This window comes from Pantherophis guttatus, chromosome 5 (assembly GCF_059756535.1).
Source record: "Pantherophis guttatus breed Tessera chromosome 5, ASM5975653v1, whole genome shotgun sequence".
Lineage (NCBI taxonomy): Eukaryota > Metazoa > Chordata > Lepidosauria > Squamata > Colubridae > Pantherophis > Pantherophis guttatus.
This window is the reverse complement of record NC_142067.1, coordinates 25,274,114-25,300,219: the sequence shown is the minus strand read 5'-3', so window position 1 is coordinate 25,300,219 and position 26,106 is coordinate 25,274,114. Positions and strand designations below refer to the sequence as shown.

General features: G+C 40.2%; 1 protein-coding gene across 3 annotated transcripts in view; it reads left to right on the top strand.

Annotated features, from left to right (window-relative positions):
- The window catches only part of KATNAL1 (katanin catalytic subunit A1 like 1), a 77,033-nt gene that overhangs the window by 8,497 nt on the left and 42,430 nt on the right, over positions 1–26,106 (top strand). Inside the window, exons 2-3 of one of the 3 annotated variants that reach the window (XM_087894736.1) lie at positions 13,808–14,012; positions 22,994–23,100. The gene's annotated coding sequence lies outside the window, so the exon portion shown is untranslated. Of the gene's footprint in view, positions 1–13,807; positions 14,013–22,760; positions 23,101–26,106 lie in introns of those variants that run through there. The other 2 variants (XM_087894735.1, XM_034410893.3) reach the window with 2 other exon arrangements.

Here is a 26,106-nt window from a genome sequence, read left to right as displayed (position 1 = left end):
GCGGAAATTTTGATTAGTTCGGAGAACCAGCAAATGCCACCTCTGGCTGGCCCCAGAGTGAGGTGGGAATGGAGATTTTGCAATAGCCTTCCCCTGCCATGTCCACCAAGCCACGCCCACCCAGCCACACCAAGCCCACCAAGCCACGCCCACAGAACTGGTAGTAAAAATATTGGATTTCACCACTGCCTAACCCTAAACTTAATTTGTTATCATTTTTCATATTAACTCTGCCATGAATTCACATCACTCTCAATTGATTGAAACCTAAAAAAATATATGATTGTAAACCTATATATATTGAATAAGTAATTAATCATTTATTTAATTCAATGTTTTTCAAACTCAGGAACTTTAAGTTGGCTTCAACTTCCAGAATTCTCCAGCCAGCATGAGTTGAAATCAGTCTAAAAGGCTCCTTCCAGTTACACTATATACAGTAACTCCACAATTCTGTTATCTTTTGTTCACATGATATTCAGTATCAGGTGGTTTTGAAAAAAAAATCTGGTTGCTATGAAGGGAGTGTGTGCAAAAGTTGATTTAAAAGATGGCATGATGCTTATGCAGGAGGCTGTGGCAGCTGAACCAATACAGTTCAGAGGAGGTTAGCAAGAGAATGAAGAAAGCTTCACCCAGCAACTCAGAGATAAATTAAGTTCTAAAAATGAAAGTAACTACTCATCAGGATTTCTGTAATTTAATCCCTTTTCTCTTTTAGTAAATCTAATTATAGAAGCCTTTGTAAAAACTGTTTTCTATTATCAAGCGTTTGGCAGGAAAGAGTACTAAGTGTGCTTTTCAAATACAGATTCGGTGCTCTTTGAATGAGCCCTAGTCCTCTGTGCTATACGGAAGGTTGACTTAAACCAGGAAAGTGAGTCAGATTCTGCTTGCTATGTATTTGTTATAGCTCTGTCATCGTTGAATGCGTTACAGATTTTCCACTGCTTCTGCCAAGAAGGGTGTTTTTTTTTTAAAGTGTTTTAATTACTTCTATTATTTCTGAGGTCTCTCAACCAGGTGCTGTAACTGCTTCACAGATCGATCAATGCTGCTTGGACTAGCAGCGTGCAGTCATAGTTCCTAGCTGTGCAATGCACCATGACAATACAGCACCGTTTGTATACTCCGCTCTGGTTTCAACTGCACGAGGTTCCATGGCGATGACTTGATGACTATTGTTGTGACACAAAACACAGTCACAATTGCTGCTTATGTGGCCAGAACTAGACATCTTGATAACCCACTAACAGAATTGGCATTCTGGTGCATTTTTTTTTCTTGCTGGAGTTTACTCATCAATCATACTCTTGCTTTCTCCTGTGCAGGGCAAGGGTTGCACCAAGCAGGATCATCAGGTGAGCTCTTTCTCATCTTAGCCATGCTATTCTTCTGTGCCTGCAACCTGTTAAACAGGTTTCTTTGTAACAAGGATTTGGTGCTCTTTCAGAAAGAGTGCTAAACAAAAAATAGCCCAATAGACAGATAACAGGAACAGAGAAGAATTGTGCTGAGCAAAAACATTAAGAAAGCTCTCTCCTACTTTACCCCTATACGCCTTGTACCAGCCTAGTTGATAACCAGACATTTGACAGGTAATTGAACCTGTCGTCCACAGTTTTCCAGCCCTACCCACTACTGAGCAAGTGGTACAGTAGCAGTGGTGAAATCCAATTTTTTTTACTACCGGTTCTGTGGGCGTGGCTTGGTGGGCATGGTGTGGTTTGGTGGGCATGGCAGGGGAAGGATACTGCAAAATCCCCATTCCCTCCCCACTCCTGGGGGAAGGATATTGCAAAATCTCCATTCCCACCCCACTCTGGGACCAGCCAGAGGTGGCATTTGCCGGTTCTCTGAACTACTCAAAATTTCCGCTGCCGGTTCCCCAGAACCTGTCAGAACCTGCTGGATTTCACCCCTGTACAGTAGTGATGTATTCCTATCTCTCACTGGCAGATGGTGTTTGATGGGTAGGAAAATAAATCCAAGGCAATCCATTACAGGTAGCCCTCAACTTACAACTGCAATTGAGCCCAACATTTTTGTTGCTAAGTGAGACATTTGTTAAGTGAGTTTTGCCCCCTTCTATGACCTTTCTTGCCACAGTTGTTAAATGAATCACTGCAGTTGATAAATTAGTAACCTGGTTGTTAACTGAATCTGGCTTCCCCATTGACTTTGCTTGTCAGAAAGTCAGAAAAGGGGATCACGTGACATAAATAGGAACCAGTTGCTCAGCATCCCAATTTTGCTCATGTGACCATGGAGATGCTGCAATGGTTGTAAGTATGAAAAATGGTCGTAAGTCACTTTTTTCAGTGATGTAACTTTGAACCATCACTACCTGAACTGTTGTAAATCAAGGACTTTCCTGAAACTGGGCTGCATTAAATCTATAGCGGTTGGTCTCATTACTACGAGAAAATAGTGGCAGCAGCACCATTTGTGTTATCCTTCTTTTCTTCTATTTCAAGGAGTGATGACACTGATGTGGCTGGCTGGAAGAGCCCATTGTAACAGCACTTTGTAACAGCACTTTACATTCCAATTGATATTTCTTGTAATCTCCCCTTCCCCCCTTGTAGGGCTACTAGTTCTGGGCTGAAAATGCTCGGATGATCTCAGCAAAACGTATTGTTATTAGATTATTAATAATAATGAAGCCATACATATGTCTGCAGTCCAGATCTGGGAGCCCTACTCTTCCAAAAGATCCTTTGCTGGGGTCAGAGAATTGTGAAATACATTGAGTCTATTGGAGGTGAAAATGAACGCTTCAGGACCCCTGAAGAATTTGTAAAAGCCTCTCAGTTAAATAGAGCCCTTGTACTATTGTAATTGTTGTCCAGCTGCTAATTAACACATATTCAAAGTTGAGGCGTTCCTTGTCTGAAATTGAATTAGATTTACCTAATAACCTGGTGTAATAGGATTAACTATTTATTATCAGGACCAAAGTCTTCATTACTGAATTCAAAATCTTGAACCAATAAATGATCCAGTAACAGGGATCATCCACATCACCCCTCTGGAAGGAATAACAAGCAATGTTCCTCCTTCCTGTTCATCACAAAGTGATCTTTGGAGTATATAAGTAGAATTACTTATATACTCATTGACACACACTTTTCTCTTTTCCTAAATTCTTTCCTGTTATGAAATGAAAGCCTCCCAGCAAAATCCTGCTGCTTTTGCAGTTCTCTCCTGCCTCGGAAAACTTAATTGTCTGATTTTTAGTTTTATTTTTATTTTTTTTGCTCCGAAGAGATTGGATTCTGTGTCTTAAGGGAAATAAAACAACCACCACAAAGCACTTTGCCGTTGCTCAAAACTTCCGCTTCTCATTTGAGACTTTAAAAGGGAGGGAAAGAAAAGACAAAGGAGGAAGCTCCCAGGCTGGTGGTTTGGCAGGTGCAAAGTTTTTTCAAACAAACATCTGGTTTGGTGGTAGTTCTGAAGCCAGGCGTGAAATCAGAAAGCCAGTCTTTCCCCCCTCTGCTATGTTTTTTAAAAAAATGTTATTTTACGACATCGGGCCCTTTGTGGTAGGGAAGCACCCAGGCTCCTGTTCATTGAAGCTCGCCTGCTCAGACTTTGCACTGTTATATTTGTACAGTGAGGTTACCAAGGGTGAAGATTCTTTCCTGTTGGGCTGGTAACTGTTTCATGCAGCTTTTCCACACTGCACAATACACTTCGGCTACTGTTTGCATAGTCAGGAAACTGTTTAAAAAAAACCAACAACCTGAAGAAGGTTTGTGAAACTTGTTTGTAAAATTTATTTGTAAAGCTCTACATTCAAAGGGGTGTGTAGTGTAGTAAACTTACTGTTGAAATCCTGTTTTGTTTTCTTTAGGTTTACAGATTGCTGATTACAAAAAATAATCTCTATGCTTATGTAGCCTGTGCGGAAGAGCAAACTTGATCTTTATTCGGTAAAAACAAAACCACGTGAATCAGGGGTGGGTTCTACTTACCTTTACTACCGGTTTGCAACAGGGCCGCGCCCATGCGCTCGCTTCACTTGTGCGCATGTGCGTGCTCTTCTGCGCATGCGTAGAAGCGTTCTGATGACATCAGGGTCGGTGGGTGGAGCCTCCCGCCGGTTTTACTACCTGTTCTATAGAACCGGTGCAAACCGGGGGCAACCTACCACTGATGTGAATGTGAAATTTGTCAAAAATTTCTGCTATCCTTTGAAATAACTTCACATTTTCAAAGAGCTAGTATGCCTCTATTTGCAAATGGAAAAAAAAGTCACAAAGATTGACATGGAAATTAATTATTAATATTTAAATTAATTATTACAATAACAATACAACTAAATAATCTTTAAATGATTAATTTTTAATCTATTAATAATAGAAAAAATATTAATTATCTATTAATCTTAGCAGCCTTTTGTATAGCCCTGAAAAGATGTATGATTTTTGAAGACTATCTAATTGTCATAGTCTAGGAGTGGTGCGGTGGCCTAGAAGTGGAGCTCTCGCTTCACAATCAGGAGGCTGTCAGTTTGATCCTAGGTAGAGGCAGATATTTCTTTGTCTGGGCACAATGAGAATATACCTGCTGAACAAAACTGCACTGGCGATGGGAAGGGCATCCGGCCAGTAAACACTCTGTTAGCTTCATTCAGTTGCCCAGACTCCACCCCGCAAGGGATTAAAAGAAGAAGATGATGATCTAATTGTCATAGCCTATATCTGCTTAATAGTTATAAGTAATCCAGAGTCTCTTCTTGCAAGATAGGTAGCAAATAAATTTAATAAAGAAAGAAATATTCAAGTATACACCAGGCAATTATTCTTAGCAGAAGGAATCACACTTTATCATATATAAATTTAGGAAAATATGGAATATCAAAAATATGAGCAGGGCGTCCCTACTATTATCACATTTTTTTTCATAGAATGGCCAATGTGTCTTTAGGCAATTGCTATATATCAAAGGCAATATTCTTCTTGCTATATCCTCAATAATTTGAAATTATATAAGGAATTAAGAATTAATGGATTTTTCATGATATACTATTTGATTAAATATTATTATATAGCTCTGAAAGGAGAAATTTCCCTCTGAAGTGAACTGAAGCAAAGGGAGGAGACTTTTGAGCAATCTGATAACATTTTCAACACCTATCCTACTTATCCAGCTGTTTTATTCTTTTTCCAGATCTTTTCAAATGTAACTTTATACTGGTATTATGAATGATAATTTACAGTATCAACTGTCTGTTTTAGACAATCTGGTTTGCTGATACTGTATAACATTAAGATTAATTTGATATCTAAGGATTTGGAGACATATTTTTTCTAAAAATACCTATCTATCTATTTATCTATCTATCTGTCTATCATCTACCTACCTACCTACCTACCATCTATCAGAAATATGTAGGAGAACCTGGGGAAGACATGGATTCCTCTATAGCAGTGGTAGAGGGAGTTATAGCTTGAAGGGTCAACTAGTCAGGTGAGGAGAAGAGGTGAGGAGAAGTAGGATTGGGCATTTTTGCTTATTCTTTTTTTTCTGGTTCCTTCTTCCCCTAATCCAACTAGTTGCCATAGCAGCTTGTCCTTGGGTGTGCTGGTATTGAAGCTGAATCAAATTCAGTCCAATTTTTTTTTTTTAATTTGATTTATATGCCGCCCTTCTCCGAAGACTCAGGGCGGCTTACAATGTGCTCAGCAATAGATGACATGATACTGGTATTAGCCCAACATAGTTTAAGGTTATAGTTTGCATCAGTGGTGAAATCCCATTTTTTTTACTACCGGTTCTGTGGGCGTGGCTTGGTGGGCATGGCAGGGGAATGATACTGCAAAATCTCCATTCCCACCCAACTCCAGAGGAATGATACTGCAAAATTCCCATGCCCTCCCCACTCCTGGGGGAAGGATATTGCAAAATGTCAATTCCCACCCCACTCTAGGGCCAGCCAGAGATGGTATTTGCTGGTTCTTCGAACTACTCAAAATTTGTGCTACCGGTTCTCCAGAACCTGTCAGAACCTGCTGGATTTCACCCCTGGTTTGCATATGAGGGTTTTTGACCAGTCGGAAAGAAGGTGATCTGAATGTGGGCGACCTAATAATTACCTGGATGTCCTGGTCAGATCTTTTCCTGTGAAATTTAGACTGTTAGCAACTAATCCACTCCGCAAGTTGGGGGAGGGAATCTATTAAGATGATCTGACCCTGGAGTCTCACTGATTTTTCTAAATTCCATAGGGATCTGGGAGACTTTCCTACTGGTATAGCTGGGCGCTTCTTTCAAAGCCCTGGTTGCTCTGTGAAATACATATACAAATATTTCCTAGTCAGGATCATTCATAAACACTTTGTCCCTGCCTGCAAAACCTGACCATTACAGGCATATGTCTGAGTTGAAGGCTATGAAGGAAGTAGAATGCCAGTGAGAACACAAGTGGGGCAGTGCTGGGTTTCAATTTTTTTTTACCACCGGTTCTGTGGGTGTGGCAGGGGAAGGATGCTGTAAAATCTCCATTCCCACCCCACTCCAGGGGAAGGTTACTGCAAAATCCCCATTTCCTCCTGATCATCTGGGACTTGGGAGGCAGAGAATAGATGAGGTTGGGGCCAGTCAGAGGTGGTGTTTACCGGTTCTCTGAACTACTCAAAATTTCCATTACCGATTCTCCAGAACTGGCCAGAATCTGCTGAAACCCACCTCTGAAGTGGGGGGTATATTTGTGCTGAATACAATCAAGCACAGCTTAGACCCCATTATCAATTGTATGTGATGGTGATGGCAACAACTGTGAATTTTTTTTTTCTTCTCCACCTCTATTGCATCTTCTCAAGGTTGTCTAGTGGAGCTTGGTCAAGTGGTAAAGAGCCTCTTGCAACCTAGCCCAAAGAAAGAGTGTGTCAGTTTTGGAAGCCACTTTTTTTTCTTTTAGCTTCCTGACTCCCACATATTTTAGCCTGGGAAATTGGGAGGGGTTTTTTTTGTTGGAGCGGTGGAAAAATAGCCATAACAACATTCCTTGCTCTGGGAGTCAAGGACATTTGCCTGCACCTGGATGGGAGTGACTGGGGATTGTTGCTAGTTGAACCTGAAGGATGGATTGGACCATGTGATGAACTTGTGGGTGTGGAACAGGGTTGTGAACTTTTAACTGGGTGGGGAAAACCTGGAAGCTTTCCGATTCGGGTTTTCACAGATGTGCCAACATGACATCTCTAATAAAGTGGAACTTTGAGGAAGATCTTGCCTTGGAGTTTTATTTCGTTGGGGGTGTTTCTTGGAACCCTGAGATGCTGTTGTCCCTTTGGCAGCCCATTATGAAAGATGTGTGCAACATTTTGGAGATAAAGTTGCTCGCATTTTCCATACCTTTCTCTGCAGTTAATAAAACTGTAGAAATGGAACTGTCCAGAGCACTGTCTTCATCCTATTATGTTGGATGAATTTCAATAGTTGAGGCCTGAAGAGGTAGACAAGGGACTTGAACGTGCTTGATTTACCACTTGTGTACTCAACCATTGCTAATCTTGGCTTATTAAATTCAGTTGGGAGAGACTGTCCAGGGGTCCAACAACTCATAAATGCCTCATTGAGAGAGTGGCTGTTCCAGTCTTTTTAAAAGTCAGCAATCAGGCTGCTTCTGGAGAAAGTTAACCTGGATAAATACAGCTCTAGGCTGGTGACGGATATTCCCTTTCTTGGCAAGAAGCTTGAGCAGATGGAGGATGATCAGTTCCAGGCTCTCTTGGATGAAACTGATTGTCTAGATTTAAATGAATGAAATGAAATAAATATTATCTGAATGTGGGGTGCAGTTCTGTGTTCACTGGAACCTAAAGTGGAGGGACCAAGGGTGCAGCTTAAGTGCTATCAGAGGTCTGGTCATACTGTGGCTGGTGTTTCTCCAGTAGTGGTAGCTGTCTGTGGCCAAAACTTGATGTTCTGCCCAGCAAGGGGTGCCACGTCTTTACAGGACTCTCAGGCAGAGGTGAAATCCAGCAGGTTCTGACAGGTTCTGGAGAATCGGTAGTGGGAATTTTGAGCAGTTCAGAGAACCGGCAAATACCACTTCTGGCTGGCCCCAGAGTGGAGTGGGAATGGAGATTTTGCAATATCCTTCCCTCAGGACTGGGGAGGGAATAGGAATTTTGCAGGATCCTTCCCCTGGAGTGGGGTGGGAATGGAGATTTTGCAATATTCTTCCTCTGCCATGCCCAAACCACACCCACAGAACCGGTAGTAAAAAAAATTGGATTTCACCACTGCTGTCAGGTTTTATTGCCCAAGTAAGTCCCTAAACACAGTTAGTTTGACCGATTCTCTCCATTGTGATCATTGGCTTGGGTGGAGATTCAGTTGAAAAAATAGAAAATATAAAAAGTCCCATGTTTCTGCTGTCCTGGCTGCAGCAAGTTGGCAAAGCTACATATGAGGTAATTATTCCCTCACTCAAATATGCACACCGTACCTCTGTTACATGTGAGAAGATGCTGTCTGATGTCATCCACTGCAGTGCAGGCCCTTTCTTGCTTTTTTATCATTCCTTTATGTGTATTTGTCTACTGCAATGATGTGAAGATGGGGGGGAGGGGAGAAGGAGAGAGAACAGTCAACATGAAACAAATCTTAGATATTGTTGACTTTTATTGAAGAAAATAATCAAAGGAAAATGTTGAAAAATAAAAAGGTGCAAAAAGGAGTCTCAATATTTACATAGCAGTTCTAACAAAGGATGAGCATATTTCATCGTAGTTATCCATATATAATCTAAATCTTATCAACAATTCATGTATATGTTGCATGCTATATCAGATCTTTAATCCACTAAGTACCTGGGCCATAAATGTATGTTTCTGATTTTGAAAGGCCAGTCTCTTAGCAATCTGAATGGGGCAGATGTTGTTCAGCGTCAGTTTTCATCTAAAATAATATGGATATCTGAAAATATCGAATCCTGTGTTAAAGTCAGATAAATATATCTAATTGCTTTTTCATAGAACAGAAATGTTGGGCATTGCAAAAGCCTAGAATTTAATGAAACATTTAAGTGAAATACATGGCATGAAAAATCATCCATACATTGCATATATGAAAGAAATATAGTTAACAGGTTAAACAACAGCAAAGTTAAAGTTCAAGGCATTCTGTTAAATGGTCTGTTATTGTAATGTTGGAAGAAATATCCTTCTGGGTTCAGCTCCAAGTGGGGAAAAAGACAATGAAACATGGAGATTGCTTGGAAAGATGGTTTAATGGTGGACAGGATCACATGGCTTGAGTTCCTGAACAGAAAAGGGGCGAGATACAGCGAGTCCCCGGGTTTTATGCTCTCTCTGGCTTTGAACTTCCTGGGACCCAAAAAGAGTATCCTGATTGGTTGTCAGACTTCCAGGGGGTGGGGGTCTTAGCTAGCCTTGGTGGCTGATGTAATCTTCCCAGCTGCCATGTGGTGAGTTTCTGTTGCTAGATGGGTCCCATTGTGTTAGTTTGTTGCTAGATGGGTTCTATTGTGTTGCAGATGATGGTCCTTTGACAAAGGATTGTGTTTCTGCCTCTGGTCCATTAACAAAGGGTGGGGGGCAGGAAGATGGGAGCTGCTTTGTCTTTAAAACATGCTTCTCCATTTCTCATCCAGGGCAACATAATATTCTGCCTTTTTAATATTTCCCAAAATATTTCATTCTTCTAGGAAAGGATGGGTGCTAACTTCCTACAGTAATTTACTGTTATTGAAAGTCTACATGGTTTCTTATTTACCACAAATCGTCCCAATAGCTATCTCTGATCTGTCCAGAATCAAATACCCTCCTTTGGCTCTTAATAATAGATCAATTAGGTTACAAATAAATGTAGAAGCTAATAATTTTGGACTTGCTTTGCAAGGAGGAGAGCTATTATTGTTACAATAAATTTGTCAGTGTTCAATTTGGGAGGGATAATGTGTGTTTTTTCTTGTTCTTTTTAATTTATATTTGTAATGTTCTTGTCTAGTTTTGTTTGTTAATACAAGCTTAATACAAAAGGATTTTTTAAATGAATAAAATTAGAATAGAAAAAAAAAAGAATCAGAGTGGTTGTCCTGTGTGATTAAATAGATTGGGATCTATACATTTAATAACTTGATAAATAAGTAAGTAAATGAACAAGTCAGTTTGGTGTAGTGGTTAAGGGATCAGGCAGTAAACCATGAATTTTAATTCTGCCTTAGGCACAAGGCTAGCTGGGAATCTTTAGGCCAGTATCCCGCCCCCCCCCGCCAGCCTAAGAAGATGGCAATAGGAAGCCATTTTCTAAAACGTTGCAGATAAAACTGCAAAAGTCTTTTCCAAGCAATTGCCAGAAGTCAAGACTGTCTGAAAGGCACTTTTAAAAAAATATATTGTAGGATAAGCATTCTTCTCAGACTGCATTTCTTGTTCACACCACTAGGTGGTACATAACTATGAGATGTAGTTGAAAAAAAGGGATAACCAATCCTATATTCTTTTGTATGGAAGTCAGAGCCAAACAAGTCGTGATTTTTGATTGAAAGCCATTCAAGTGCATTATCGAAAGTGCAAATAGCAGTTCTCTCAGCACCATTGGGGGGGGGGAGGGAGGAAGTGTTGGAAACCAGTGGGAACTTCCTGCAAAAATGCATATAGGAGCTGCTGACAGGCTGGAAGATAATTTGTCAAAGAGTTAACATTACCTCTTCCCAACTCTTTTATCTGTTTTTAAGGCTGCTCACTTTTTCTGTGAAAAATGTATAAATATAGGTCTTGGATAGGCATCCTGCCCTTCTTATTTTGGGGACCTTAGCTTCCTTCAATCCCAGTCAACAGAGTCAAAAGTAGAAAACGTACTTTAAGTTGCCAATCCCCGATGTAGGAAGATGGTCTGCTTATCTTTTATTAAGTTACAGCACGCTTGTATCCCTTGGGCATTTACTGATCAGATCACTTTCTCCTACTGCTTTCGGAAACTACATAAATCTCAGGCTTTTCCTGTATTTTCTCTTAAATCCCACTTTAATTTTCTTAATGAAAAAAAATATGCCACTTGAGCTTATTAAGGCTTAACTTTGGTTTCTTTCTGCAAATTGGTATAGTCTGCAGTTTACTGACTTGGAATATTAAAAAGACATAATACTATTTTCAGTTCTGAGGAGATCTGTTAGTAACAAAAATAACACTTTTTCTACTCTAAAAAAAATCCAGAAAAGCATAATCATCCACACTAGAACTGAGCAACAAACAAACATTGAGTCCTGAAAAAAACACAAAGACTAGAGCCATTTGTCACAGAAAAGTTATGGTCCTAGACTTCCTCCCTCCCTCTCTCCCAGTCCGTCCATCCATCCATCCATCCATCCATCCATCCATCCATCCATCCGCTTTAATATAGCTGTGCCATAAGCACCACGAGTATTGTGGAAGACTGTTCCTCAGTTATTCCTTTAACAGGATAGCAATAGCAATAGCACTTAGACTTATATACCGTTTTACAGTGCTTTACAGCCCACTCTAAGAGTTTTACAGAGTCAGCATATTGTCCCCAACAATCTGGGATCTCATTTAACCAACCTCAGAAGGATGGAAGGCTGAGTCAACCTTGAGTCAGTGAGGATTGAACCTCTGGCAGTCAGCAGAATTAGCCTGAAATACTACATTCTAACCACTGTGCCACTATGGCTTTTAAGGATGTTAAGGAACAACCCCCACCTGAGAGGCCCATAATTTGGCATTATATCAGCAACCACTTTATCTTGTCTCTAGTCATGCGGTTTTCTTGGTAAAATACAGGCATGGTTTTCCAGTGTATTTTCTTGCACAATATGAAATGATACTTTGCAGTTGACATTAATGTGATAATCTGCCTCTAGCATCTTCCTCTATTGCTGTTGCCTTATATAAATGCCAGCTTGCTTTAGCTGGCCATATGGAATGACCTTCACACCTTGTCTGACTCTGCTGGGAGAACTCTACTCTCAGCATTCTTTTTGGGTCATTTGTCTTTTCCTTCAGGGAAGCTTTAGCTCTTAAATATTTGCTGGTTGCTAGATTTTCTGTTTTGTCCCTCTAGGAAACCAGTTTTGTGTCTAAACTCTTGAATTTAGTCTGATAGTGTTTTCCATGTAATTTCTGCAGCCTGATAAAATGTTGATGAATAACTGCCTTTGCAGAGAGTTAGTCCCGATAGTATTTGTCTCATTGTGTTGTCCAATAAAGACTACAACAGAATATGCAAAGATAAAAACATAATATGGATAATAACACTAATTAATAAAGTTTTAGCCAAGGATATATGTCTTTGACATGTTCTAACTAAGCTGTCTTTACAGATATCTGAATGAAAATGGGAGTCAATTGCTAATTTAGATTCCTTCCCCTGTGCCAGAAGAACAAGACGCTGAGCATCTTTAGAATTGTTCCTTCTGCAGATCAGGATAGCCAGATGGATGGATTGGTAACAGGAGAGACTCACTTTTAGATAGTCAGGATCTAAACTGCTAAGGGCTGAAAAATTTAGCACATTAAGTTGTGCCTGGTAGGAACTGGCAACCAATACAGACCTTTAAATAGAGGCATCCTGTAACTACTGCTACTTACATGGGTACACCCTAGCCTTGCATTTTATACGAGGTGCCGCTTTCAGATACTTTTCATGCAGAACATGTTACAGCAACAGTCCCCAACCTTTGAGCTTGGAGGCCCGGTTGGGGGGGGGGAAGAGGGGAATTGGGCCGCGAGAGTAGCAGATGGCACTTATGTGCATGCACACAGCTCCACTTGCGTGAGCAGCAGGCTGACGTACATGCACGAGCACCGGCCTGCCACTTGTGTGAGTGGAGCTGTGCGTGCATGCATGTGCACGCCAACCTCCTGCTCATGCGAGTGGAGCGGTGTGTGCATATGTGTTCACGCTGGCTTGGTGCTTGCATGATTGGGCATGCGCTCTGGCCCACATCTCGTGTGGCCCAGTTCCAAGTATGTATGTATGTATGTATGTATGTATGTATGTATGTATGTATGTATCAACAAGTACAAGGAAACAAGTAACAGTATAGACATAGACATGGACACATGTAAAAAATTTGGCACAAATAAAAGGAAATAAATAAGCAAAACATAGCCATAAACATATAAAATGAGTACATATAAATGGGAACAGTAGGACAGGGACAGTAGGCACGCTGCTGCGCTTATGCACGTCCCCTTAGGGACCTCTTAAAAAACATGAAAGGTCCATGGTAGACAGTTTAAGGTAAAAGGTATGGGGATTAGAGAGACTAACAACAGAATCAGGTAGAGTGTTCCAGACATTTACTACTCTATTGCAGAAGTCATATTTCCTACAATCAAGATTAGAGCGATTTACATTTGAATCTATTGATAACCCTTGTGGTATTGCGGTTGAAATTAAAGTATTCATTTACAGGTAGGATGTTTTCGTAAATAATCTTATGAACTAAGCTTAGGTCAGAACGTAGATGGTATAGTTCGAGGCTATTGAGGCTCAAAGTAGGCCACAGCCTGGTCTTGGGCTGCGGCCTGGTGGTTGGGGACCCCTGTGTTACAGTACTTAAGACAGGATGTAAGTAATGCGTGAATAATTATTGCCAAATGATTAGCTGGCACAACATATGTAATTATGGGAAAAGATGCCTTGTCACATCTGCCGTGTATCAAGGAGATTTCCACTGTGCTCTGTTCCTTAGGAGAAATGGAGCTTTATCCAAAACATGAACCTCAGTCTCTGGACCCAGTTTCTTGTTTATTAACAGAATCTCCATCTTATCTGGATTTAATATCATCTTATTCTCCCTCAGCTAGGTCATTATCAAACATCACTAATCTTTGAGGATACCAACTACATCCTTGGAGATAAGAAGCAATAGAGCTGATATTGAAGATATTCAATTCCAAAACCCAGCAATTTTATCTCGATGTTGATGGAGCCCTGTCAAACTCATTAGAGGTTACAAAACCAACAGCACTGACTTTTCAGCATTTCATGGTCTACTGACCATCAAGGTACGTACCAAAGATGTGGTTAGAGATTAAGGATTTACTCTGGGTCCCCTCTTTGTCTACTCTCTACTTGCTCTTTGTCTAAAAGATGGGTAATTATTTGAGGTCACTTCCTTCTGCCTTTTTATTTAAACATGCATACACAAAGCATATTTCTCTTGTAGGATGTTGTTAGCTAGACTTTCCCTATGTCTACAATATATTGTCTGTCAATACATCTCCTTTCTCTTAAAACCTGCTTCACTGATCCTTCTTCAGGTTAGATTCATGCTCTAAAGAACATTCACATACGTATATAAAAAGCTTCAGCTTCCAGCAAAACTGAAACGGCATCACTTTCTGAACAAATCTAAACGGGAAGGACTGTAGTCACTGTAGAATTGTACCCTTAAGGCACAATTCTGACATAAGTGCAGATGTGGATGGTACTGAAATCTGCCAAGAGAGCAGGAGATCTAGCAGGGCTGAACTCTTCTCATCCACTTTCTGGAATAGGTTATCCACTGAGGCAATCAAATCAGTTTTAGTACCGTATTCTTTCTGAAGGCCTAATTGATGAAGGTCCAGATAATTAGTGTAATTCAGATATCCCAGAAACTGTAAGGCCAGTATCTTTCCAATTATATTTTCCCAAAATGCAGTATTTGAGACATGTCTATAACTGTATAGTTCTTGTAAGCTAGAGAAATCTTTTTAAAATAAAAAAAAATCTTGTAACTATCTCCTTAGGTCATTGGGGAACATTTAACATGCTATTTCTCTTCACATGGAACTAACCCTATCCCAGCTAATTTAAATAAGCAGGAAGGACAAGGCAATAAGCAAGAATGTACATAATTAATTAATTAATTTACTCATTCATTCAAATTTATACAATACCCATCTACTAGTTAAGTGGGTAGTTTACGCCTAAAAAAAACATTAAAATCCACACAAAAATCTGTACAAAAATAGACAATGTTTAAAAAGATGGAGAGAGAATCCTCAAGCCACCAGCCAACTCCAGGGTGGCATCCTACTGTTGGATCCCCATGTTGGTTGACAGCATAGGGTTCCTTCCACACATTCTGCCCACATCCTTCGATCTACAGGTTGAAAATAGTCCTAAATAGTAGAACTTAAACAAAACTTCAAACATGCATTTAATTTAAAATTTAAATTTGAATTCCTTTTAGAGAAATATTGACTCTGACAATGAGAAATAAATTGCTGTTATTTTTTAAAACACAGTTTCCTTGCTGTCTGTCTCAGAAAGACTGCTATTAGTCTATCAGTTTTTCAGTATAAGTGATGTCATTTTCAACAGCAATTCCTGGCAGATCAATCACTTTTCTTGACTCATTGTAGATTTCAGGCTTTTTATTAGTTTCAGTTTTGAAAACCTTGATTTGTCACAGAAATTGAAACAGACATGCGCAAGAAAATTCTGACTGTAGTGGTTACGGTGTTTGAAATATAAATGAGCAATTTTATTCAGAGTATGAAAAGACAGTTATTTACTTCTTTGGGCATCATACATGACAATTCTATAATTTCTTCCTCTAATTAATTTACCTCTCCCTCTGATATTTTTGTCTTCAGCCTTTTGCAGTCACTCTTTAACTTCTCCTTGTCTATATGTTTTGTTCGTGCTATATTTGGGTTCATTTATATATAACCAACAACTAGATCACTTCTATCTGAACATCTACAGGTAGTCTTCATTTACCGACTGCATGGTGCAGCAACCATTTCAAGTTACCACAGTGCTGAAAAATAACTTTGTGACCAATCCTTGCATTTACAACTCTTGCAGTATCCCGCAGTCACCTGATCACCATTTGCTTGCTTTGCAACTAGCTTGTAACAAGCGAAGTTAATGAAACAGGCGGAAGTAAAATCATAAGTTGCAGTCAAATGAGTTTTTGCTCAGTGAATGTGGCCCTTTGCTTAACAACCAGGGGGAAAATAAAGTCATAAGCCCGTTGTAGTCATGTGATTTTCCACTCAGCAACCTTGGTGTTTGGCGACTTGAGTTGCTGGTCCTAACTGTGATTGACAAGTGAGGACTACCAGGTATTTACATTCTCTAATTCTCCTCTCCCTCTTCAGGTATCAGGCCGCAAATGGGAAAGGACAAGGGTCCTGCTTGGCCTGTGATGATATTTGTTGGCAGCCTAGGATGGCACGATAGCATGTTCTACCCTTCCTTCTTGCATTCTTTCTTCAGTCATAACAGGTGGTAAGGAAAGGTTTGGTCTGGAACAATGTATGATGGTAGTGGAATGAATGGCAGAAGTGGAATGGCTGGGTACTGGCTTGGCACTGGGTTGGCTGAGGCAGCTACACATTCTGAGTTGCAATGGGCCTTGAGAAGGAGGGTCAGCTCTGGTCAGACACTTTGGCAGGACAATACACTTCCACAGATTCACAGCAATTGCTTCCAGAGTGGAGTGCTTTTCTCTATTGCCCTATCTTTATAGTAACAGCTGCCATCGTAGCTCACAGTGTCCTGCTAGCCTGACCTTGTGCATCCAGACTATGCAGGGAAGGAGGCAGGAATGGAGACAATTGTCAGCTTATCCAGGAAAGGCAAGCAAATTTGGATCCAGGGCAGGGGTGAAATCCAGCAGGTTCTGACAAGTTCTGGAGAACCAGTAGCGGAAATTTTGAGTAGTTCAGAGAACCAGCAAATGCCACCTCTGCTGGCCCTAGAGTGGGGAGGGAATGGGGATTTTGCAGTATCCTTCCTCTGGAGTGGGGAGGGAATGGAGATTTTGCAGTATCCTTCCCCTGCTATGCCCACCAAGCCACATCCACCAAGCCACACCCACAGAACCAGTAGTAAAAAAATTTGGATTTCACCACTGATCCAGGGTAGTAGTGACAGCAGGCAGAGAACTATTATGGTCCAGAGACTGCATGGAGGGAAAGATGTGGAAAGGAAGAAGAAATCCTTGCATCAGATTCCCCATTTTTTGGGGGGGGGGTGTTGATGAATGAACACCATGAGGATTACAAATAGGAAATCCAAGTCTCTCATCTGTGGGATGCTGCTACAGGAGGACGAGGAGGATTTGAGACCTGACCAACTTCTGAACTACCATTCTGTTCATACAGAAATTGCTGACCTTCTTTCTTGTTTTCTAGAATATACTGTAATAAAGAAATTGTCTTTAGCTGTGATCTTCCTTGTTTTAGTAAGAGCCCAATACATTATGGAAACTACTCAGATGTCTCTGTATTTTACAGTTCAGTCAGGGTGCTGACAGCATTGCTGACAGGCAGTGTGAGAAATTCCTCAAGTGCAGTAAGGAAACTCAGAAAACCAGTATGATGTAGTGGTTAAGGCACCAGCCTAGACACCAGGAAGCCATGAGTTCTAACCCTGCCTTAACCACAAAACCAGCTAGGTGACCTTGGGTCAGACAATTTCTCACAGCCCTAGGAAATAAGTAATGGCAAGCCACTTCTGAAACCTTGCCAATAAAACTGCAGGGATTTATCCAATCTCCAGGAGTGAGTACTGATTTAAAGGCACATACAGTAAACACACACTAAGGATTTAGGCCACATACACACAGCTGCTTTGCCCTAGTTTTTTTTTTCCATCCTAGACCGCAAAAGAAAATGACACCCTAGATTTTGCTGCCCCCTCAGTGTGCCTTTACAGTCACATAGCGAGAACATATATCTCTACAGCTTTAACATGCAACATCTGTGCATTGGAGTGCTCTTTGCTGAAATTCCAACTCCAGGCAACATTATTCAGCATAACCCTCTTCCAATGGAATGATCAATGCTCTGATTACTGTAACTTTTCCTCTTTTCTTCTTTCCCATTGTACCATCAGCTGATGGAATTTTTAAAAAAATATTTCTTGAAATTATAGGTACTCCTCAACTTTATGACTGTTTCTTAGCAATCATTAAGTTTCTTACAACCTGATTTTGAAGTTACAACAGCTGCCCAAACACCCTTGCAGTCATATGATTGCATTTTGGCACTTTTACAGGTGATTGCAGTGACCCGCATTACATAACCATGATTTTTGATGTTTGTTGCCAGTTTTTCTCATTTACTTCTGATTTTGGGCAAAAAATGCCCATTGGTATAATGGATTTATTTAAAGACCAAATGCATTCACTTAACAACCATAGTGATCAAGATCACTGCAAAAAATGTTATAAAATTGAGTCCAGACACATGATGACCCACTTAAGAAACGTAAGAATTTATGACTATAATTTTGGGCTTAATTACAATATAAGCCAAGGACTATCTGTTCACATCATCTGGTCCTTATTCACTCTATCTCTATGATATTGCAAAGAATTATGACTTTTTGGCTGCAATCGTAAACCACTTAGAGGCGGCTTTAAAACACTATGAAGCGTTATATAAGTCTAAGTGCTATTGTTATCTAGAGATTGTCAGGATTTATATATCCAAGTTACAATTCAGTGCATAACTGCTTCAATGAAAAATATCTATGGGGATTGGTGTGATAGCTATAGGTTCCCCTAGAAACCCAATGTGAAGAGACAAAATGAGGATCCATGGCTTCTCTAGGAACAGTAGCCACTGGAAATAGAATTGCCTATAGGCAGACAAGCCTCAGAAATATAAAAACTGTTTTTTTTCAATCACACTTTCAATTACGTGCATTAAGTCCGGCAGGAATTGCTCAGTTCAAAGCTTCACAAATCATCATCATCATCACCACCCTGGTTGTTATAAAAGTGGCTGTAGAAGCTGGTTCGACAGTAGTAAGTGAATTTGTGGGGGACAAGACTGAAGTAAATTAGCAGAACCACCTAGAACAGAGGTCCTCAAACTTGGCAGCTTTAAGATTTGTGGACTTCAACTCCCAGAATTCTCCAGCCAGCATAGCATGAGGACCCCTGATCTAGAATCTCAACATTTCAGGCACAAACCATACCACTTTGGTATGGCCTGATTGCTTCCCTGATACACATTCATCAATTGCTAACATATAGTGTTTAAAGGTGAGTTATTAGGGAAAATACCACTTCAGAGTATGGTATTTTAAACTGTCTCAGATGTGGGATGTCACTGAGATTTGAGTGGAGGCAGAGGGACATGGGTCAGGAAGCAATTAATGGGTTGAGATAACTTTAATGGGACATCTCCTTTTGCAAAGGTGTCTAACAGTTGTAGGGGTAAAAATGACTAGGGACTAACATGTCCATTGCCTAGGCCCTGCTACAGGGGGTGGGGAGGAGATCAGCAACTAATTAGGATAAGTTTGTGGTCTTCACAGAGTACAAAAAGTCCTTGGCCCTTCCTCTCTGGACAAGCTCAGCACAGACATTGAAATCCCTCAGACAAGAATTGCCTGGTAATGCCAAAGCTCAGGCAGTTCAGGAACAGCGATGGGCTATTAGGCAACAGAGCAGATAGCACTGTAACAGCTTAAATTGTCTTGGCAACCTAAACATAGCTCTATTTACTCAAAACTGGCTGACTCTCAAATAGCACACCTCTCTCTCCTCCAGTCCTAACTTGCTAAACCAGGTAGAAACTTAAAGGACAGATCTGCGAAAAGTTAAATTTTTCCTCTTCTGCCAGCCAGATCTATGATATGCATTACAACACAAGTGTCTAGGATTAAGTCCCAGATAACAGATGTTTTATGAATTACTTTGCCCTAAATTAGAATGATTTTCTACTTTGGAGGGATTTTAAAGAGCAAACGGAGAATCAATTTCACTCTTTTCATTTCTCCCAGTCTGGAAAACATTTAATATTTCTGTCCAGTTTGATAATATGATAACATTACCAGTCATATTCCCTGAGGTTCCCAGACAAGGAAGAAAGAGGAAGCAGAGCCCCAAGCTGAAAAAAATGCCTGCATCTGATCTGTGGCTTGGCATTGTATTTCAATCCAGGCAATTGTATTTTATTGAAAACCTTAGGGTAAATACAAACCATGGCTTGCATGATATGTGAATGTGGGCTGTGTATACTTTTCTAAAATCAGTGGAACTTATTTCTGGGTAAATGTGTCTAGAATTTTATTGTTTTATTTTCAATTAGTGGTATATTTGTAATTATTAAGTGCATGATTATACTTTTATTATTTAAAAAGCAATTAAAATTATATTAAAAAGTACATGATTATAATTTGTAAAGACATTTAAAATTATTAAATGCAGGAATCCATTCTCTATTTCAGGGAAAATTTAAGTAATAATGGTTAACAAATTAATTATTCAAGTACAGAATTGACATAGTTCTATAATGAAACAATGTTTTTACTATGTTTATGCAGTAATCTCGTTAATATGCAGTGAATTTCATTGTATGGGTATACTGTGTATACCCATACAATGACAATAAAGTTATTTATTTATTTAATCACATGGAAAGTTTAACACAATGCAGAGGATCCTATTAGGAGGCAGATTGGATGTTGAAGTTAAATGGCTATACATATACTAATCATCATGTGGTTTGTTTGAATTTGTTTGGATTTTGCTTTGTGTCCTGTGTGATCCCAGCCTCGTGGGTTTATTAATATCTGATGCAAAGTGTGAAACCTCCATTACATACTGGGCATTTTGTGACCATCTGTTGAAAGGTTGGTGTGGCTACTAGCCAAAAAGAGGAAATCCCACTTTTGGTTTAACATGTTTACTTGTATTTATTTTATTAGTATCACCACTGTTCCAGTAAACAGGTAGTAGAAACAGTGAACAGGTAAAGAAAATTAAAGAGATTGGGCCTTGTTGTATTTCAGGGTGTAGTGACTTTGATTTAAAAAATATATTTCTTGATGTTTCGCCAACTGTGGCTAGCATCATCCTCTGAAGACGCAAGTCATGGTTGTCAGCAAAACATCAGGAAATCTGTTCACTAAACCCTGAAGCCCAATACTGCTGAACAGAACCAGCAGTGAATGGCTGACTCAGTGTATTAAGAGGATTTATGTGTATGGTCATCTTCAAATGCTGAAAGAGTGGGTGTACTGTAACAGATTGTAGGAAGTTAGCACCCACCCCTCTCCTAGAAGAACAAAATATTTTAGGAAGTATTAAAAAGGCAGAATATTGTATTTTCCCTAAAGGAGAAACATGTTTCTAAAGACAAACTCAGAGCCTCAGCTCCCTGCCCCTCCCCCCTCAGCATATATTTTGGTGCCAACCTATGTACAAGTCAAAGGCTGGACCAGCTTATCTACAACACAAAAGACATGGCCCACAGGACATGATAGGATAAGCCCTCACTCAAGATCCAAACCAGGACAAAGCCATTAAGCCATAGTAGGAATTGCCCAAAGCCCCTTCATTACATCATCACCCAGCAAGATTCAACCAGGCCTGAGACAACCTACAAAGTTATCCCTGCATGGCCCCATGGACGACTGATAACCAATCATTTCTTACACAGAAACAGGAAGCTCCAAGGCGGGACCCAAGAGAGGGTATAAATCCCTCTCTCACCCATGTGCTCTTTTTGCCCAGGACCTCAAACCATGTGGTCACGTCCACCATTAAGCCATCTTTCCAAGCAGTCTCCATGTTTCCAGTATCTTTCTTCCCACTTGGAACTGAACCGAGATGGACATTTCTTCCAACAAGATTTAACAAATTAAGAGTTGGAAGGGACTTTGTAGGTCATCTAGTCCAACCCCCTGCCCAAGCAGGAGACCCTACAACATTTCTGACAGATGCCAGTCCAGTCTCTTCTTTAAAGCTTTCAGTGATGAAGCTCCCACAACTTCTGAAGGCAACTTCTGTTCCATTGGTTGATTGTTCTCACTGTCAGAAAATTTCTCCTTATTTCTAGGTTGAATCTCTCCTTGATCAGTTTCCATTATTCCATCCATTATTCCTTGTATAGCCTTCAGGTGCCTTGGAAAATAGTTTGACCCCTTCCTCTCTGTGGCAGCCCTCAAATGTTGGAAGACTGCTATCATGTCTCCCCTGATCCTTCTCTTCACTAGACTAGCCATGGCCAGTTCCTGTAACAACCGGTCTTCATATCTTTTAGCCTCCAGTCCCCTAATCATCTTGATTGCTCTACTCTGCAGTCTTTCTAGTCTCAACATCTTTTTTATAGTGTGGTGACCAAAACTGGATGTAGTATTCCAAGTGTGGTCTTACTAAGGATTTATAGAGTGGTATTAGTACCTTACTTGATCTTGATTGTATCCCGCTGTTAATGCAATTTAGGACTGCATTGCCTTTTAGCTCATATTTAATTGGTTGTCCACTAAGACTCCAAGACTTGTGTTAGGTGTCAAGACTGTTGCAGGGTTTATGCATTTGCCCATTCTAGTTTGCTGCAGATGCCACCCCATGGATGGACTGAGAAGGTTTTTATGCTATCCAAGCCGTTGGTCTAAATGGGGCTCCAGATTCACATTTCTTTTACATTCCTAGTTTAAGGTACCCTATGAACTCAGCCAACTCTGAATTATTCAACAAACCACGAGGCAAAACTTGGCTTCACTGGTGTCATCCCCATATTGCGCTTAATTATAGTTTATTTTAATATGAAGGAGTTCCAACTGACCAGGTCCACAAAACCCCATAAATGGTTTTAAGACAGTGTGTATTCACACACCAATAAAAAAAGCAGCAATTTTCTCTATACACGCGGAAAATTTTTGTTGGTGGAGTTTCCTTCAGGCTGAAGGAAGAAAGCACTGACGAGGGGAAAAAAAAACAACACTCAGGAACGACCAATCTTGGACTGTGCCAAGAAGCGGCTCCACAGCAAAGATTCGGGTCTCCCTCCCGCCAATAGGGGGAGGAGCGTCAGGAGGTTTCAACCCGCCTTCCCTCTGCCTCCATGGTAACCAATCGCCACCGCTACTGTCCCGCACGCGCGCCAACGGGCCGAGGGACCCAGAAGGCGGTGCCGCCCCCCTCCTCTCTTTTCGCGCCCCGCGCGCACGAGCACGCGAAGGCGGCGGCCCCTCCCTTCCGTAGGCCCAGCAGCTCCATCCTTTTTTTTTTTTTTTTTTTGCTTTTTAGACCCAAGGATTAAGCTTCGAAGAAAGACGGAGGATGCGATACCCGCCCTCCCCGCTCGGAATCGGGAACCCCTGGAATTCGTAACAAGACGTTTTCCTCCTGCCCAGGTGAGCAAGTCAGAGGGGGCCCCCCTTGGAAGAAAAAAAAAAAGATTTTCTTTTCGAGAAGCATGATGGGAGTTGTAGTCTCGCTGGCGGTCGATTGGTCTGGCTGCTCGGAGACAGCGGGCTTCAAAAGGTTTACAGATGCCGGCGATTCCCATGTGCCTTTTGGAAAGGTGGGGGTGGGGGGTGGGAATCAGGTTTGGGATGCTCAGTTGCTTATTCTAAAGGGAGGGTGAGCAAAGACATGTTTTTACCTGTGCAATGGGTGGAGTTCGGCGCGGAGCAATTGCAACTAGGATTGGGTCCCAATTATAACGGCGCAGAGACCTCCCTCTTTAATGATGGGGTGGGGGGGGTCAGTTTTAAGGCCTGATCATTTGGGATTTCCTCCTTCAGTCTGAGATCCTATAGATTTATGGAACTCAGTTCCCTCCATTCTCAGCTAGTGGCACAGAGTATAACACAGGGTGATGGGGGCTGCCCATGCAGCACCTTTCAGGGTGGCTCCTGTGCTGCAGGATCAGAGGTATCAGCATAAATGTGATACAGGGATAGTGAGGAGACGGAAAGTTAATGAGCAGTATTGCAATTGCAAATCGAAAGGAATAGTGGGGACAAGAGGAGTTACATACCAATCACGATGCTCACTTTCATGATAAAACAAGGTTACATGAAGCAATAAATAAAGGAGTAAAAATAACGAGCAAAAGAAATTACAGGCCTGAGATAAGAAAGAAAATTCTGGTTTTCCCTTTTATTAATTTATGTATCATATTTATATGACGACTCATCTCACAAAAACATAGGCTCCATGTTTTTCGGTCTTTGCAAACCATCCTTTATTTCAGTCCATGGATCTGAAGGTGTCTGAAATAATTCAGCAGCAGGTAATCCAACAATCAATTGATTTCACCATATCTATACAACTTTAAACATTGCCTTTTGTTCTGTAAAAGTCTCATCTCTTTGAGGATATTATGAACTCCATCTATGATTTTCTGCCTTCTTTCCCTTGACATGTTCACTCTTAAGACCAGTTTACAATTTGGACTTTTCTTCAGAACATTTATTTCATCTTTGCTTGTGTCCATTCATCACCCGTTCATTATTGAGCCTATGTTTTATTGTTTTACTACATCTTAAATACTCTATTCTCACTGCACTCATTTTTCTTTTATATTTCTCTTGATATACCCAACTCTCACTTCCATGGAACATAGTGGGCAGAAATTCTATGTAGCACAGTGGACAGAAGCACTTTCTTGCACACAAGAATTTGTCTCTTTCAACAACACACAACAGATCAACAGCATTATACTTGTTCTAGTTTTTTGCCTCATTTCTATAACATGCAATCAATCATTGACTCCTTTTTCCATCAGTCACAATTACTGTGTGTTGGTCTTTAGTACATTAATTTTCAGATCCATACTTTACCATTTGTTGCAGCTGATAACATGATAATGTTTGCACACACAAATACATGTACATTTATCTTCCCAACCGAAATACCTTTAAACATCACCATAAACATTCCTTCTGTATTTGAAGGAAATACATACATAGATAATATTATATTATATTTATATATAAATACCCTCAATAACCAAGGACATCATCACACTTTTGAATTTTTGCTCCCAATTTTATATTGAACTATTTGCTATGCATTCTATTTATTAACAAATGTGTTTGATGTCTATCACATACTATTTATTTTGTATTCGGCATTCAAATTAAAGTTCCCTATTTGGTAAAACTTTTCATAATTCCAACCTATTTACTTTCTTAATATTGTAAGGTCTCAAAATGACTTAAGTCACCAGAATGCCAAAGAGAGAGACTCAAGACGAGGCTTGCAAAAAAACAGATTTTATTTATGGCCAAAAACAAAATACTGGGTGGAACTATATCCAGAACATACAGATACAATGTATGCAAGGAGATAGCCACACCTTGGGGAAGGTATGGCGTCCTTTTATACCCTCAGAGACGTCAGTTTAGTACCCAACTCTGGCCTCCCAATCCAGGCCTGTGCATTCCTTGTTGCCCTGCAAGGGGGAATAGAAACTTTCCAATTAGTCATCTTGAGCATTTCTTTGTTTACTCAATTGGCCACTTTGGCCCCCTGGCCCTGGAAAGTAGGAGTCTATCCAGATCAACATAAATTAGGACTGAGGTGTAAATTATCCCTTGGAGATACGTACCATGCTCTTAGATGGCACAAGAAAAAAACGGAGAAGATTGATACGGGTTCAGGTCAAATGGCAGGGACATATGTTTGACAAATACCAGATACATTACAGGCCTAATAACAGAATATGTTTGTTACAGGAGATACAAATATAAAGGCATAATATATGTGATACAAATACAAAGGCATATATGTATTACAGGAACCTAATGGTTACAGAATCTAGTATACCAGTATATCATATTCTAGTATTATTTATTATATCCTTATTATTGTTTCCCTTCAATATCTAAGTCAACAAACATGTAATAATTTTCACATAATGCACTTTAGGAAGATAGAGAAGGTGTAGCCTATCAGTTTCACTTGTATACCTGCCCACTCAGTAGCAATCCCTGCTAAAACTAAAGAAAATATTGTACTGGTCAGTTTTGGTGCATTCTGGCTAGTATGCCACAAGTGTAGCCCATCCTAGTTTTACCCCAAGTAGCTCATGTGTTCTAGGAAAGAGAAGAAAGTTGTGGTTAGATGAAATTAGTGAGCTCATAAAGAGAGTCAAGAAAGGCAATGTATAAAACAGATGTGGTGGAATGATTGCAAAGGTGGTTTGCAGTGGTAGAAAGATAAGGAGAGGTATAGTGGAATCCTTTCATTTTTCTTATCTTATGTCTTTAGTTTATTTGGCTTATTGTTTTATTCATTTCTATACTTATATTATGGTTTATCCCAAAAAGGAAAGCTTGATGGGTATGTATATGTGTACAGTACCATATAATTTCTTCCTCAGATAAAACTTGCTAAATGTCATGGGACAG